The sequence below is a fragment of the Phocoena phocoena genome, chromosome 8 (assembly GCF_963924675.1).
Source record: "Phocoena phocoena chromosome 8, mPhoPho1.1, whole genome shotgun sequence".
Lineage (NCBI taxonomy): Eukaryota > Metazoa > Chordata > Mammalia > Artiodactyla > Phocoenidae > Phocoena > Phocoena phocoena.
The window spans coordinates 58,730,374-58,746,538 of NC_089226.1; the positions used below are offsets into that span (position 1 = coordinate 58,730,374).

Sequence of the window (16,165 nt, forward strand, 5' to 3'; positions counted from 1 at the left end):
TGGACTTTGTGGAAATAATGACTAGAAATTTCATGACAGCTGAAGCAATAATCAGTAAAAATCGATAAAGATAAAAGATAACAGATGAATCAAATCTTATAAAACTGATAGAGAAAAGGATATATCTTATGAAATTTCAATTTAGAAAAAAGTCTAGGAAAGTCAGAAATTGTTTAACTGTGCTATATAGAAAATTTATCAAGAAATTAAATTGGCTTAATAGAGCAAATTCCTTAAATACTTTAATAAATTCATTAATAAGAATATAATTCTGAGTAAAAAGTTTACATGCCAAGGATTAGATGCAGGGATTTGGAGAGAGAGTTCTCAAATTAGATGAAGGGCTGGATTGTAAGTGGCAATTTACAGTCTTCAAAGCACTTTCATACCCACTGTTTTATTGGACTCTCCTAATAACGTTATGAGGTGACACGCCAGGAATCATCCTTTCATTTTACAGACGTAAACATGAGGTTCAGAAAAAATAATAATAATAAGGGACTTACTAAAGGTCACCCAGCATGCTCATGGCAAGGTCTAATTTAGGATCTGATTACCAGATTCCTAGTCTGGTAAGCTTCCTCATACCTATTCCCGTAGCTCAGATATGCTTTCCTCGCTGGACAGATCCATCCCTTTTAATTTTTTTTTTTTCATCCCTTTTAATTTTGATTGCCCATCTTCCACTGTCTGCCAGTTGGAGAAGTGGAGAAGAGGAGAAGGAATGAAGTGGATTTAGAAGATGGGATGGTCAGTGCCACACTCAGAGAGGGGAAGGGACTTAGCCCACATTTCATAGGCACATTTCTTATTATTCTCAGAGAAGGGAGCAGAGGATATAGGAATTTTGGTGGGGGAGGGGACCTGGAATTTTAAGGCTGGGAGAATAGGATGAAAAATGAGGTAGTTTGAAAAAGACAGTGCCTGATGTATTTGGGGAAAATGAGTCATAAGGCATAGGAGTGTAATTAGATTTAGGTGGGGTGAGGCTGCTGAAGAGATTGCAGCAGGACTATGGACTAAATTAACCTTTGATTCAGGTAACCTGGGCTTTCTCTGATAGGCCTGTGCTTCTCCAGCGGGCTGGCTAGTGGAGCTCGAATGTTCTGGTGTTTTCTTGCAGAACGGTGAGGAATAATTACACAAAATCTAAAATACTGTAATTGAATACTGGATTTATGTTAAGTCACAGATCATCTGATACTATATTCCATATTCTAGAAGAGCTGGACACAGAAGGAAACAAATTTTTTTTCACGTGCCATGTGGGATTTTAGTTCCCCCACCAGGGATGGAACCCATGCCTTGTGCAGTGGAAGTGCGGCGTCTTAACCAGTGGACCTCCAGGGAAGTCCCAGAAGGAAACAATTTTTAAGTGTAAGACTTATTTCTTCAGTCTATAGACAATGCTTTGTTTAAATATTGCTTTGTAGACCCTTTACAATAACTTTATTTCTCCCTCTTCATTCCTCTTCCCCACAGTGATCTCTGGCTCACAGATTAGAAACCATCGCTAGAAGAATTCAGACACAAGGAAAATCAGTATGCCTAAAATATATGTTCTAGGGAAGGTAGGACTTTGGCTTTAGTTTCAAGAATGAGTAGGAGAAAAGGAGGAAATGGGTGTGGAAAGACCAGAAGAAGGAAAAATTTGAGAAGAGACAATGAAAATTGAGAAAATCCTCTCTACTAACTTAATGTTCTTTTGTGAATTGTAAGTGACCACCATTATTTGTTTTACTTATTTTTATTTATTTATTTATTTATTTTTTTGCGGTACGCGGGCCTCTCACCGTCACAGCCCCTCCCGCTGCGGAGCACAGGCTCCGGACGCGCAGGCTCAGCGGCCATGGCTCAGGGGCCCAGCCGCTCCACGGCATGTGGGGTCTTCCCAGACCAGGGCACGAACCCGTGTCCCCTGCATCGGCAGGCGGACTCGCAACCACTGCGCCACCAGGGAAGCCCTACTTATTTATTTTTAAAATATTTGGCTGCACTGGGTCTTAGCTGTGGCACGTGGGATCTTTGTTGCTGAGCGCAGGACTTTTAGTGGCAGCATGCAGGATCTTTTAGTTTCGGCATGCGGGCTCTAGTTCCCTGACCAGGGATTGAACCCAGGCCCCCCGCATTGGGAGCTTGGAGTCTTGGCCACTGGACCACCCGGGAAGTCCCCACCATTATTTGTTTTAATTAGTGGAAATGTTGAGCTCCCAGAAAATCCAGACAGACCTCGTTTTGGAGTACCACTGAGGGCAATAGAAAGCCATGAAAAGCTTTTAGGAAGCAAAGACAGGCTGTTGTTGGATTTGAAAATTATATTTTTTGAAAATAGTTTTATAGCTTAAAAAGTTATGTGCTCTTTTTAAACAATTCAGGCAATATGAAAATGAAAATTACTTGAAATCTGACACTCTTTACTCCAAGATAATCACAGATGTTATTTTGGGGAACCTCTTTCCTGAAATCTTTCTATGCTTATAGAACATTGTCTCAAGCTTCATATAAATTAGATCATTCTAAACTTGCTATTCTCTTATCAATTTTTTCTCTCGATAATAAATTGTGAATAGCTTTTGATGTCAAGAAAAAGATCCATATCATTATTTTAAACAGCTGCTTAGTAATGCATTGTTTGTATATATAATTTAACCAGCTCCTGTTGAAGGACATTTACGTTTACCTCACTGTAATCAACAATCTCAGATAACAACCTTGTCCATTCATCTTTTCCAAATTGTTTGATTATCTTTCTAAGGTAAATTCTTAAAAGTAGCGGAGCTGGGACAAGAAGTACGCTCTTTTTATATTTGGGTTCAAGCTGCCAAATCGTCTACAGTTTTGCAGGGAGAGCAGAAGGAGGCTGCTGCATTAGCTCTGGTGCGAGACAGTGGCAACGGGTATTGCGAAGAAAGTACAGACTTCCAAGTGATCTAGCCAATGTAGGCCTGTTCTCGGTGGGTTGACATATTTCCTTCCTTTTTTCCTCTCTTTCACTTCTTTTTCTTAACATGGAGGAAGAACTGAGAACTGCATCTCCCAGCATTTCGCAAGGACCACACTCCCTGGGAACTGTAGTACCGGGTCTGAGAAGGGTCCGGAAGGAGGGCGAGAGTCTGTGGGCATGCTGGGAAATGTAGTCCAGCGGGAGGTGGTGGCGGGGCTCCGTGTGCGGAGGTGTGCGCGCGCGTAAAGAAGGCGGAGACGCTGCTAAAAGCGTCCCTTGGGGGATGGGGCCGCTGTGGTGCCTAACTTGCCTCCTATGTGGTCTTTGAGTCTACAAAAGCCACCCGCGGATGGTTGGCTTTATTCCACTGTCCGAGACCTAGGAGGGAATAGTCCCTCCGCATCGGGCGCGCGCCGGGGGGCGCCGGCTGCGCGCGGACCGGAGTGGGGCATGCCGGGAGTTGTGGTCCCGGCGGGCTGAGGCTGTGGGACGTGTCGCGGCGCTGCGCTGGCTCCTCCTTCCCAGCCCTTCTCAGCGGTCCCCCGCCCCTTCCCTCAGCCTCCTCCTCTCTAGCCCGCAGCCCAGCGTCCCCTCCCCCCACCCGTCGGGCTCCTCGGCGGCTACTGCAGAGGATTCAGAGCCGAGTCGCTGAGAAGGAGGAGGCTCCCAGTCCCTGCGCGCCATCCGCCACCTTACTGGACACGGGCGAGGGAGCGAGAGCGTCGCCTCTGTAGCCTTCAGAGAAGACAAGGGCATCGCCGCTTCAGCTGCCGCCGCCGCCGTTTTCGCCTGCAGCAGCTCGCCGGTGAGGAGATCACCCCCCCACCCTACCCCGGTCCGCTCTCCCTGAGCCTGGGCCGGTGGTACTGGGGAGAATGAGAGTGGGGACTGCGGAGCCCCTTCGCGGGTTGGGGGAAGGGGGTTGAGGTCGCGATGGAACGGCGGGCTGGCTGGGGAGACTTGTCCAGGCGCGGGCTGGGGGTGGGGTGAGGGTGGGACACAAGCAGGTTGGGGGGGGGAGAGACAAGGGAAGGGGACTTTTAATGGGAACGATCTGGGACAGGAGCGTGGGGTTGTAGGGTTGGGGTGGAATTTGGATGGTTTTGGGCGAAATGGATGTTGAGACTGGAGTGGGATGGCTTTTAATGGGGGAGGGGACTGACTGAGGGTGGTGGATTTGGGGTTGGCCTGGAGCAATTGACAGCTTGGGATCTGGGCCGGGTTGCGGGGTAAGGGGTTGATTGTAATAGAGAGTGCGACTGCAGAGTTGGATAGGACCCTGGGGGGTGACTAATTCAGGAGGGTGGAATTTGGGGTGGACCTAGGGCAGGCTGATAGAGGTGGTAGGAGCCGGGGGTGAGGAGGGTCTTGGCATGGGCTGAGACCTGAGCTTGAAGTGGGCGCTTGCCATCTGGGGGTGGTGGAATTTGTTGAGATTTTATGGAATAGCGTGGGTTAGGAAAGCAGAGGAGGTAGAATTCGGGGTTTTCCTGGGGAGTGCTTATGGAGGTTGGAATAGGAGCTGGTGGGGGGTGGGACTTTGAATGAGGGGAGTGTGAGGGTGAGCTGGCAGGAGGGGGTAAAGTAGAAGTTAGGCCCAAAATGGGCGAACAAGGATTGGAATTGGGCGGGGAGGGGAAGCGGGGGAGCACAGTGGGATGGGATTTAGAGTGATCTTAGAAGCACTGGTGGCTTCCTGGGTACAGGGTGAAGGCAGAGGGCACAGAAGATGCTTCTGGGCTGGACTTACTGAAAGAATAGTGGCAGGTGGTGAGCAAGGTTGGGGGATGGTATCTTGAAGAAAATGTCCCTTGGCCAAGGTGGCAGAGGGAGTTTTGGAGCAAGAATGTCTGAGATGAACTGGTAGGACTGGAGAGGTGGTTGCTGATAGTGAGGTAGCAGATGTGGCTAATTAAGGAGTGGGAAACCTGGGGTTGTTGGTATGGAGGGGGCAGGGAGGATAGAGAGGGGCAGTGAGCAGTGCTGGGAAGAGGTGGATTGGATGATTCTGGAGAAGGATTGAGATGGCCTCCAAGAGACACAAGAGGGTTGGGGGTTGGACTTAAATGGACAGCTTTGGAGGCTGTGGTTGGGGAGAGAGAAGGTACATAAAAGACTTTTCTAGAGGACTTCTTAAGCTGTTAGTTTTTGTTTGTTTCACTTGTATTAGTATCATTTGGAAGTAAACCAACATAAAGGGTAAAGTTGAGAGGGGCTTCAGTTAAGGTAGAATTGAGGAGGGGAAAGTATCTTTTTTTTTTTTTGAGGAGGGAAAAGTATCTTCTATTATTCATGTATTATAAAAAGAAAGTTGGGGGAGAAAACCCCACTCCAATAACTAAAGATGAAGAAGATGAAACTGGAATGTGATAGATGTCTTTCTATTTGACGTCTCTGCCTTCTCCTTTCCTCTCTCCTCCAGGTGCATTTAAAAATTAGTCTTGGAATTTGGTATTAAATAGATTTGATGAGCTTGAGGTGGTTAAGGGAGCATTCCTTGCTTGAGAACTGATGAATGAGACTGAAAAATACAAGGCTGAATTTATTTCCCAGTCAGGCAACGTGCATGTATTCAGAAAGAGCTTAGGCCTTTTTTTCCCCCTCCTCTTAAAATTGATTGCTTGAAGACTCCATTTATTGGTGTCCTGGTTTGCAAGGCAATTAGGCCCATCATTGTATTGCAGGCTAATAATCCAGAGATGAATCTTGGTACCACCGTTTTATGTAAACAGAGAGAAGACAGAAAATATGGAAATGTCATAAATATTCATTGGTGAGATAGTTTGGTATTTTCATTTGATTCTCTTTTGACATTACCTGATAAGATTTAAAATAATTGGACTATATTTCTGTAGATTGAATTTTCTTCTAAAGGAATTCAGGTGGTTAGAATTCTGTCAGATGTGGATAAAAACATAAAGAATCATTTTTATTTTATTTTATTTAGGAGATGTAAGCGTATTCCATTAACTACAAAAACAATACTTCCATCTATTCAGAAATTTTATTTAAAGCTTAATGATATGCTCATTCTCATGGCAGAAGAGTGATGCTGGAAAGTAGAGAAGGGTGTTAATGGAGGAGACATCTTTAGGAAAATAGTTTTCTGGACTTAATTGCATTAACTGTGATATGTTAAACCTGAAATGGCTGTTGATTAGAGCTTAGATTGGGGAAAAAATGGGGAGGGATGTAAAGAGGGATGTAAGGCACCAACGGGATCAAAATAATTCTTTTTTTGTTCAAGCTTCAGGGTTCAGCTTGTAAACAAACCATTTTCCTTGGCCTTCACAATTGAACACATGAAAATACCCAATATTAAGAATCTTTTTTTTTTTTTTCGGTACGCGGGCCTCTCACTGTTGTGGCCTCTCCCGTTATGGAGCACAGGCTCCGGACATGCAAGCCCAGCAGCCATGGCTCACGGGCCCAGCCGCTCTGCGGCATGTGGGATCTTCCCGGACCGGGGCACGAACCCGTGTCCCCCGCATTGGCAGGCGGACTCTCAACCACTGCACCACCAGGGAAGCCCCAAGAATCTTTTTTTTTTTTATTGTAGCTCCAAAATGGGCAGAATGATTGAAGGTTGGACTTATCCTTGGAATTGAAAGTGTTTTGTTATGAGGAAGCTTTCTGTATTGCAATAAAAATCAGGTTTGAGCAGTTACCCATAATTTGATGAGAGAGTAATCTAACTAATGCAAGCATTTCTCCTCATAACTTTACTCTGGGGTCCAGACGTTGCTTTTGTGGATCTGCAGGCTTGATTTAGAGGTGGGATATTTATATGAAAGCCCTAGCTTTTGAGAGCTCAAAATGGAAGGTAATCGCTTGGGAGAATTGTCTTGGTGGATTTTCTTTTTCCCCCTCACAGCTGTGTTCACCTGTGCAGTAGAAATGTATATAAAGTGTTTTAGTATCTTCATCTCATTTGATTCTTCCAGTATTCTGGTGAGAAGGGGATAGCAGTGGAGGTATTGGTAGACAGGTACCTTGGTAGAATGAATAGCTTGTTAATTTAGAGGTTAAGAGTCCTGAGTTCAAATCCCCTTTCTACCACTTGATAACCTAGTGATTTTAGTAAAGTCATTAAAAACCTTTCATACTTAGTGGTAATGGTTGCATAACATTGTGAATGTACTTACTTCCACTAAATTGTACAATTAAATACAGTTAAAATTGTAAAAAAGTGAACAAAAAACAGTTGTCAAGGAGCTTTCAGTGTCATGGGAGAGATAGATGATTTAAATGTCGTGAGAAAAGTGAGGCAAAACTAACGTAGTGGTCAAGAGTGTGGGTTCTGAAGTTTGTCCACCATTTACTACTACCTATGTGACCTTGGGCACCGTGGTCTCATCTGTAAAATGGGCATAAGAGAACTAATCTCATAGGGTTGTTTTGAGGATTAAACAAAAGAATCCATGGTAAGCATTTAATACAATGTGTTACATTGTACACTATAAAAATATTAGATGTTATTATTATTAGATAGAAGAGACTAGAATGTGAATAGCCTTGTGTGTCCTACCGCTGAGTTCTTAGTATTATGATCTATTATTTAGTAAGGAGGTATTACTTTGTATTATTATCTCACAGTTTATCTGCATATTAGTATGTTGGTACTATAGTCTAGGAACTTAAAAAAATATATATTTATTTATTTGGTTCCGCCGGGTCTTAGTTGCAGCTCGCAACTAAGCCCATGAGCCTTTATTGAGGCATGCGAACTCTTAGTTGCGGCATGCATGTGGGATCTAGTTCCCTGACCAGGGATCAACCCAGGCCCCCTGCATTGGGAACGCAGAGTCTTAACCACTGTGCCACCAGGGAAGTCCCTAGTCTAGGAACTTTAAACAGTAAAGTAGTAAACATATATTAGTTGTTAGTTTCCTCATCTATAAAATAAGAAGAAAAACTGCTGAGAGGTAGAATGACTTGCTTAAGATTACACAGTGAGTGGAATAGTTTGGGTTACAGCCCTGAAATTCTGATTCTTCAACCCTGTTTATATCTTCTTTTTAAATTGTGAGATAAACCATATGTATAAAAGTGCATATAATATAAATCTTTAATTTAAAGAATGATAACAAATTGAAGGCCTATGTTTTTGCTACCCAGTTTAACAAAAAGGAGATTTTTAGTACCTTTAAAGCTTCTTGTGATTCCCTGCCTGATTGAATCTCTGTCCTTCTCCCTCAGAAGTAACCACTTTCCTGAATTTTGTGTGAATCATTCCCTTGCTTTTAAAAATAGTTTTACCAAACAAGTATGTATCCTAAACAATATATTTTGTACCTTTATAACTTTATATAAATAGAATCATAGTGTTAAGTATTTTTCTGTGACTTGCTTTTTTCTTATTTATTATCCTTATTTTTTAATTTTAAAAGAGCTTTATTCCACCATTAATTAAAATAACATGCTCATAGCAGAAATTGGAAATTACAGAAAAAGTAAAAGAAGCAATATTATTGTCTATAGTCCCATTACTCAGCAACACTTCTTATTTGTATGTATATTATATATACACATATAAAAATATATTCTTTAGTATATGTCTGTAAGTATGCGTGTACATACATATATGGGTAGTCTAGATGGCAAGAGGAAGCCAGTTTGCATTTATGGATGATCAGATTATCCAGATGTGGATCAATCATACTTGGAAATAGGAATGGGAGAGGGTAGTAGCAGCCTTTGTGAGCTGTGAAAGAACAGCATCTTAAGAGTTTTTTCTTATTGGCGGGTTTTTTATTTACTAGATACTGATTCTTTTAATACCAGCTTAGAGCTTTATGTCATGTTTTGGCAAGTCACGTAACTCTTCTGATCAGAATTTCTGTGCATGTTTCTTTTTGCAGAAAGGCAGCCTGGTACATTGGTCCTCACCTGATTGTACAGGAGGGTCTGTCCTCTGATGTACAGAGTGGACCATGAATAGGAAGTCATTAGTTATGCATATCAGAAGCTTAGCAACCTAAACCCCAAGAATTTTTTGTCTAAGAGATGTGAAATCCAAATGCATTAATAATCTGTTAGAGTTTCAGTTTACTCTCCTGTAAAGTGGGGCTCAAATGAGGTAATAAATGTGAAAATACTCTTTAAACTGTAAAGCACTATATAAATGTTAGTTGGGGTTTTTTTTTTTTTTTTTTTTTTCCTCTTTAGTTTACAAAAATGAAGTCAGGGCACCCCACACAGAGGTGAAAAGCTTGTTATATTTGGTTTATTGCCTTTCCAAAGGGTTCTCCCAGTGGAGGAGGAATACGTGAAGATCAGTTCACAGTTTCTCCCTTAAAACTTGAAGATTGTTGGATATAGTGGGACAGAGAGGGTGCTAGAGGACTTTCTCCTAGTGAATTTATGGGACCTGGTTCTACATTAACTGTGCTGGCTTGCTCAAAATGAAACAATTGATGCTTTTTGAAGTGGAGAATGCAGTATACAACATTTGCTCTTCACTATCCTGACAAATACAGTCATTTTCCTCTTAGTTTTCTACTTGTAACTTATTACAAGGTAGAGTAGTACAGTGAGATGGATTATTTATGCATATGTAAAAGAGAGATAATACTCAGTTATTGGGTTGTTAATGGATTATATGAGATAAGGACAAAGAACCCAGAACACTGAATGGCACATACGTAGTTGATGCTTAATATGGTAAATACTACTGTTGTTATTTTTATTTTACTTATGAATTGTTTACAGCTAACTTTTCCTCCAGGCTATTCTTTTATTATTCAGTGTTTTCCTGCTGCTATATCTCCCCTTACTCATTTTACATTTGGAATATAAATTTATTTTAAAATTATCATAAGTAAAGCAAAACAAAGAATGTAAATCCTCAATGCATTCCAAGACCAAGGAGCTAGTAGTCGGTGTGTGACAGATATGTTTAAGACATCTGTTCAACAAGTATCTATTGAGTGGTTATTAGATGACAGTCAGGGAGTGCTGGGAGTATGGGATACAAAAATTAAAATTCCCTACTCTTAAGGAGCTTATAGTTAATCTAGTGTGGAGACAGACATGTCACACATAACTGTAGCATAATGGAATAATTGCTATGGTGGGGACCTGGGCAAGGGCCATGGGGAGGATGGAGGTTGACATGGCCTGACCTGCCTGAGAGAGCAAGGAAGAGAGAGATGCTTGGGGGAGTTAATGCTTGAGCTGAGACCTGAAGGATATGTGGATGTACTGGGGAAGTAGAGGTTACAAATGTTTCATGACGTCAACAGCACAATCTTCCTCGATTTTTCCCTCCCAGTGTTCTTGTAGGCCTTACTTTGTACCTCTTTTTAAGGGCTTTCTAGCATATATGCCTACTGTAAAACCAAATAAACCGGGGCTTAACCGCTGGTGGCGCAGTGGTTAAGAATCCACCTGCCAATGCAGGGGACACGGGTTCGAGTCCTGGTCTGGGAAGATCCCACATGTTGCGGAGCAGCTAAGCCTGTGCACCACAACTACTGAGCCTGCGCTCTAGAGCCCGCGAGCCACGACTACTGAGCCGTGTGCCACAACTACTAAAGCCCGCACGCCTAGAGCCCGTGCTCTGCAACAAAGAGGAGCCACTGCGATGAGAAGTCCGTGCACCACAACAAAGAGTAGTCCCCTGTTCGCCGCAACTAGAGACAGCCCACGCATAGCAACAAAGACCCAAAGCAGCCAAAAATAAATAAAATAAATGAATTAAAAAGAAAAAAATAAGGGGAGAGGTTCTCCCCTCCCTTTTAAAAAAAGACATGCTGTACTATTATGCCCTTATTCTTTCCATATGTTGTGCCTTCCACCTGGAAAGCCCTCCCCCTACTGAGTTCCTTAATCTTTACTTTGTCCATTAGATGAGCTGTACTAATGAATGTATTTCATGGTTGTTCTTTCCAGTCTGTTGTTTAGCAGGAAGAGATTTTTGAAGCTTTTGAAACTACCTTATATTTAAGAAGAGATCTTTATTGTTTCTGCTTTCTCAGTAAATGTTGATATTCCTTAGTGTTGGCTCTTTGACTCACTGGACTTTTTAAGTTTCTTTCTTTGAGTAGTGTTGCCCACTCTATTGGCTTTAACTGCTGCTGTATGGTGATGACTCTCAAAATCCCTATCTCCAGCTCAGACCTCTTTCCTGAGCTCTAGACTTGTATATCTCACTGTCTACTGGCAACCTGCATACATCCATTTTGATGGTCCTTAAATTAAGTAGGTCCAGAACAACTCATTTTCCCCATCTCCTTCTTCTGGCCTCTCCCCTTTTGTATCTCCCTCAAAAGCTAAAGTCATCTATTCCTGTAGTTTTGTCCTAACTTAAAGGCACTGCTGTTCATCCAGTCATTCAAGATATGAATCTGTGCTATTAGTTTTTTCTTCTCCATTATCTCTATAGCCAAAAATAAATCCTTCTAAATATTTCTGAAACTCATCTCCCCTTTCCTACGGTTATCCCCTTAGTTCAGGCCCTAATCTTACCTGGACAAGGGCAGTAGCCTCCTAACTAGTTTGTATATCACCCATGTAGTAAACCTGTCTTCCATCCAGCAGCCGGAACATCTACCCAGTGGTGTATATGTCCACATCACTCCCTTGCTTAAATCCCTTCATTGGCTCTACAGTCTTAAGCTCCTTAGCATGACATATTAGGCCTTCTATGACCTGTCGTTATGTACTCCTTCTGCCTGATCGCCCATCACTGGTAATACTGAGTAGCATGTAGTTTCTACAGATATTTTACAGTTTCACACCTTTGCTCATGCTGTTTCTCCTTTTATTCATCCCTCTGGGTTAAGTGCATCTCCCCTAAGGAACCTTACAGAATCCTTAAGGTTGTCATAAGTGCCCCCATTTTGTTCACAGGGAGTATCCAGTGTGTGCCTCTGTCATAATATTGATATTGCCCTGTTTTAGGAAAATTGACTGTTTCTGTCTGCTCCTTCACTTAACTGTAAGTTTCTTGGGGGCAGGGGCTGTGTTCTAGTCATCTTATACAGTCCTAGGTCCTTGGAGGGTGCCTTGCAGGTAGTGAATGATTAATTTTTGAAGTGAACATAGTAAGGAGAGATGACAAAGTATGTCATGTTCTAACGAGGAGTAAGGTGATAGGTGTTTTTCCAGATGTAGGTTTTTATTTACTTAGAATGGAATTTAGAATTTAATTGGATTGATAAAGGCTTTGATGATGATGGTGTATAGCACAAGGTTCAAAAGTAGAAGACAGCAAGATGGTGTGCTCAGGGGTTGGCAAATGCTTTCTGTAAAAAAATATTTTAGGCTTTGTGGGTCACATACAGTGTCTATTATTTTTTTCTCCTTCTCTTTCCCTTCCCCATCTTCTCCCTTCTTCCCCCCTCCTATGTTTCATTCTTAGCTCACAAGCCATACAGAAACAGGCCATGGGTGTACCATAGCTTGACAATCCCTGGTACATTATCAGAAATCAGACTTAAAGTTGTAGACTCCCCACCCCCAACCCCGCCACCCCGAGGCTTGCGGGGTTCCCCGAACTGAGCCCCCTGCAGTGGAAGCACGGCATCTTAACTACTGAACTGCCAGGGAAGTCCCTTAAAGTTGTAGCCTAGTGAAGAGCAAAGAGACTAAAGCAAGTTCATTTTTCTTGTTTTATTTATTATAAAATTAATTCCTTAGGAAATTATGCATATCTTTAGTACTAAAAATAATTGTACAGAATCTTTTTGTCAAACTACTGTTTATCTAAAAGTTTATTTTGTTAAATAGGCCATCGATTTAAAAAAATATATATATATTTATTTATTTATTTGCTTGTGCTGGGTCTTAGTTGCAGCAGGCAGGCTCCTCAGTTGCGGCTTGTTGAGTCCTCTGTTGTGGCATGCGTGTGGGATCTAGTTCCTTGACTAGGGATCGAACCCGGGCCCCCTGCATTGGGAGCGTGGAGTCTTAACCACTGCACCACCAGGGAAGTCCCTAGGCCATCGATTTCTGTATAAAGATGCTATGAAAACACCTTGGTTTATAAAGCTCCAATACAACTCCCCCACCTTCTTCCTTTTAGGCAGGTGTCTGGGTACTTTCAGAATATGCCTATTTTTATGATATTATAGATTGTGTTTTCTCTTAGATACAGACATTTTGAAGGAACCCTGGGCTGATATATTTTTCACAGTAAGCTTCAATCCCTGGCTGACTAGAGATTATAATCTCGATTTGGCTTCTGATCATGTCCTTCAGGCTTGATAGTTTCTGCTGATGCTCATATTTTCTAGCTTCTGTTTTATAGCCTTATATACATATCCTAGTTTTCTTTTCTTTTTTTTTTTTTAAAGTATTATGTTTTTGTTTTAGTTTTTTTGGGCCGCACCACGAGGTTTGTGGGATCTCAGCTCCCTGACCAGGGATTGAACCCAGACCATGGGAGTGAAAGCCCGGAATCCTAACCACTAGGCCACCAGGGAACTCCCTATCTTAATTTTCTAATGTGTTGTCCTCTCTCTTTTATTTTGAGTTGGTAGCAGAAATCCCTGTCTGTAAATATAGTTACACTATTTATACTTCTGCAAATATAATTATGCTATTTTATTTGATCTACAGTGTATAGGTTGGTCATGTAGCATTATTTTCATTTTAAGGATGAAGAAATCAAGAGTCAAGAGGGTAATTTATTTTTGGCCTTAGGAGTAGTAGGAGATGAAGGTGGAAAGACAGAAAGGACTTAATATTTGAATATCTGTGGTAGGCAATATGCTGGGTGCTTTCTCTCCCTTATATAATTTAATCCTCACATTTACCCTGTTTAGGGTATTGTGCCCATTTTACAGAAGAGGAAGCTGAAGCAACTGAGGCCTATAGGGATTAAGTAGCTTGCTTGCATTTGGTTACATAGTAAAAGAAGAGAAACTTGTATTAAAAACCTGATCTGCCTTGCTCCAAAGTCCTTGTTCTTTTTACTGTGTTGTATATAAAAGTTCCCTGGTTTTAAATTCTTAGATCAGTATTTTTCAACCTACTTAGGTGAGTAGTAGCTTGGCTACACATTAGAATCACCTGAAAATCTGTCTTTAAAAAAAAAAAAAGCCCTACTTCTACCCTGACCAGTGTTAACAAAATTTCTTCACGTGAGCCTAAAGCAGGTGTGTGTATGGGTGTATTTTTTTTTAGAGAATATAGATTAAAAAGAAATTGTATTGAGGTATATATACAAGAAAAAGTGCACAAAAAGTGTAACCAGCACTCAGATCAAGAAAGGGAACGTTGGGAATTCCCTGGCAGTCCAGTGGTTGGGACTCGATGCTTTCACTGCTGTGGCCCGGATTCAGTCCCCGGTTGGGTAACGAATATGCTGACTTCCAATACCATAGATTATTTTTGCCTACTTATGAACTTTTATAAGGTATGACTGGCTTTTGCACTCAGCTTTGTTTGTGAGGTTCATTTATGTTCTTGTATGTAGCAATAGTTTATCCTTCTCATTGCTATATAGCAATAGTTCTAAAAAATTTTGGCGTCTTCACTCTTCCTATTAAAGACTCCAAAGAGCTTTTGTTTGTGGGTTGTGTGTACCAGTATTTACTGTGTTAAAAATTAAAACTGTGCATTTAAAAATAATAAACTTATTAAATGTTAGCATATTTTAATGAAAATAACTATATTCCACAAAATAGAAGAATAATATTTAAAATTTTTCCAAATCTCTTCACTGTCTGACTGGATACATATCTGCTTCTACATTCAGTCTGCTGCAACTGGTTGTTTTGTTGGTGGTATATTAAAAAAATCCAGTCCCACATATATGTGGCTAGAAAAGGGAAGAATTTTTTTTTTAAATAAATAAATCTATTTATCTATTTATTTATTTATGGCTGTGTTGGGTCTTTGTTGCTGTGCACAGGCTTTCTCTGGTTGTGGCGAGCAGAGGTTACTCTTCGTTGCTCTTCTCATTGCGGTGGCTTCTCTGCTGCAGAGCACCGGCTCTAGGCACGCAGGCCTATTTGTGGCACACGAGCTTAGTTGCTCCACAGCAACTTAGTTGCTCCTCGTATTTGTGGCACGAGGGCTCTAGAGCGCAGGCTCAGTAGTTGTGGCACACGAGCTTAGTTGCTCCGCAGCATGTGGGATCTTCCCGGATCAGGGCTCGAACCCGTGTCCCTTACATTGGCAGGCGGATTCTTAACCACTGTGCCACCAGGGAAGCCCTGACAGGCGGATTCTTAACCACTTCGCCACCAGGAAAGTCCCAGGAGGAATGTTTTAATTGACTTCTTTTTTTTTTGGCTGCACCGAGAGGCTTCTGGGATCCTAGTTCCCCTATCAGGGATTGAACCCAGGTCCCCGGCAGTGGAAGCGCAGAGTTCTAACCACTGGGCTGCCAGGGAATTCCCTTGATTGACTTTTTAGATAACTATGGATATTCTTTTTTTATATACTACACCAAAACTTGTCAGTTGGTAGTTTCTTTAGAGGTCCATTATTTTGTGGAATCTGAAACCATATCAGTGAGCCTTTCATACTCTGTTACACTAAAGTCCATTGGTCGTTTTGTACTTTGAATGGATTTTTTACTCATGCATAATTTTGTGTCATCATGCTTTGGTCATTTCGAAAACACTGGTTCATTGAGTTACACAGATCTTCTAAAATGTTGACATATTTTATTATACAGTATCAAAAAATCACATTTGTTAATATCTCTACCCATTTCATCAGACAAGTCTTCTCTAGTTTTTGCTTGAAAGCCCAAATTCTATCATTGGCAACAAATACTGACAGTTGTTTTCCTTGAAGTGACAGTCTCACATTGTTCATTTTTGAAAGAATGTCTGCCAAACATCCAAGTCTGAATAATCAGTTTGTCTGGCAGTTGTTCTTTCAAGTAAAAATGGTGTTTCATGAAAAAAAGCAGGTAGTTCAGCTTGCAACTTAATTGCACAAGTGCCTAAGTGCTTTTCCTTGAGATAACTCTTGTACTTTGCTATGCAGAAAGATGTGTAGTTAAGGACTGAGACTTTTGTGGCTTCAGCAAGACCTCAGAATAGTTCTTTTTTTTTTTTTTTGGCATGGCTATGTAGAATGCAATGACACTATTACAGTTTGATGTCACTGCCTTAATTCAATACAATATGATATAGTTTTATTTATTAGTATAATTATGTTTCCAGGCTTTACTGATTGCTTATTGAAGGAATAGGTGGATTTGTTAAACCTTTACTAAAAGTACTGCTTTGAAAGCTAGCATGAATGCAGTTGGTCTTT

The 16,165-nt window shown here is 41.4% G+C and overlaps 1 protein-coding gene across 1 annotated transcript in view; it reads left to right on the top strand.

Annotated features, from left to right (window-relative positions):
- The first annotated feature begins 3,580 nt into the window (after positions 1–3,580).
- Positions 3,581–16,165, top strand: part of FAM168A (family with sequence similarity 168 member A) — a 197,052-nt gene continuing 184,467 nt past the window's right edge. The window contains exon 1 of the mRNA XM_065882840.1: positions 3,581–3,749. The gene's annotated coding sequence lies outside the window, so the exon portion shown is untranslated. The remainder of the gene's footprint in view (positions 3,750–16,165) is intronic.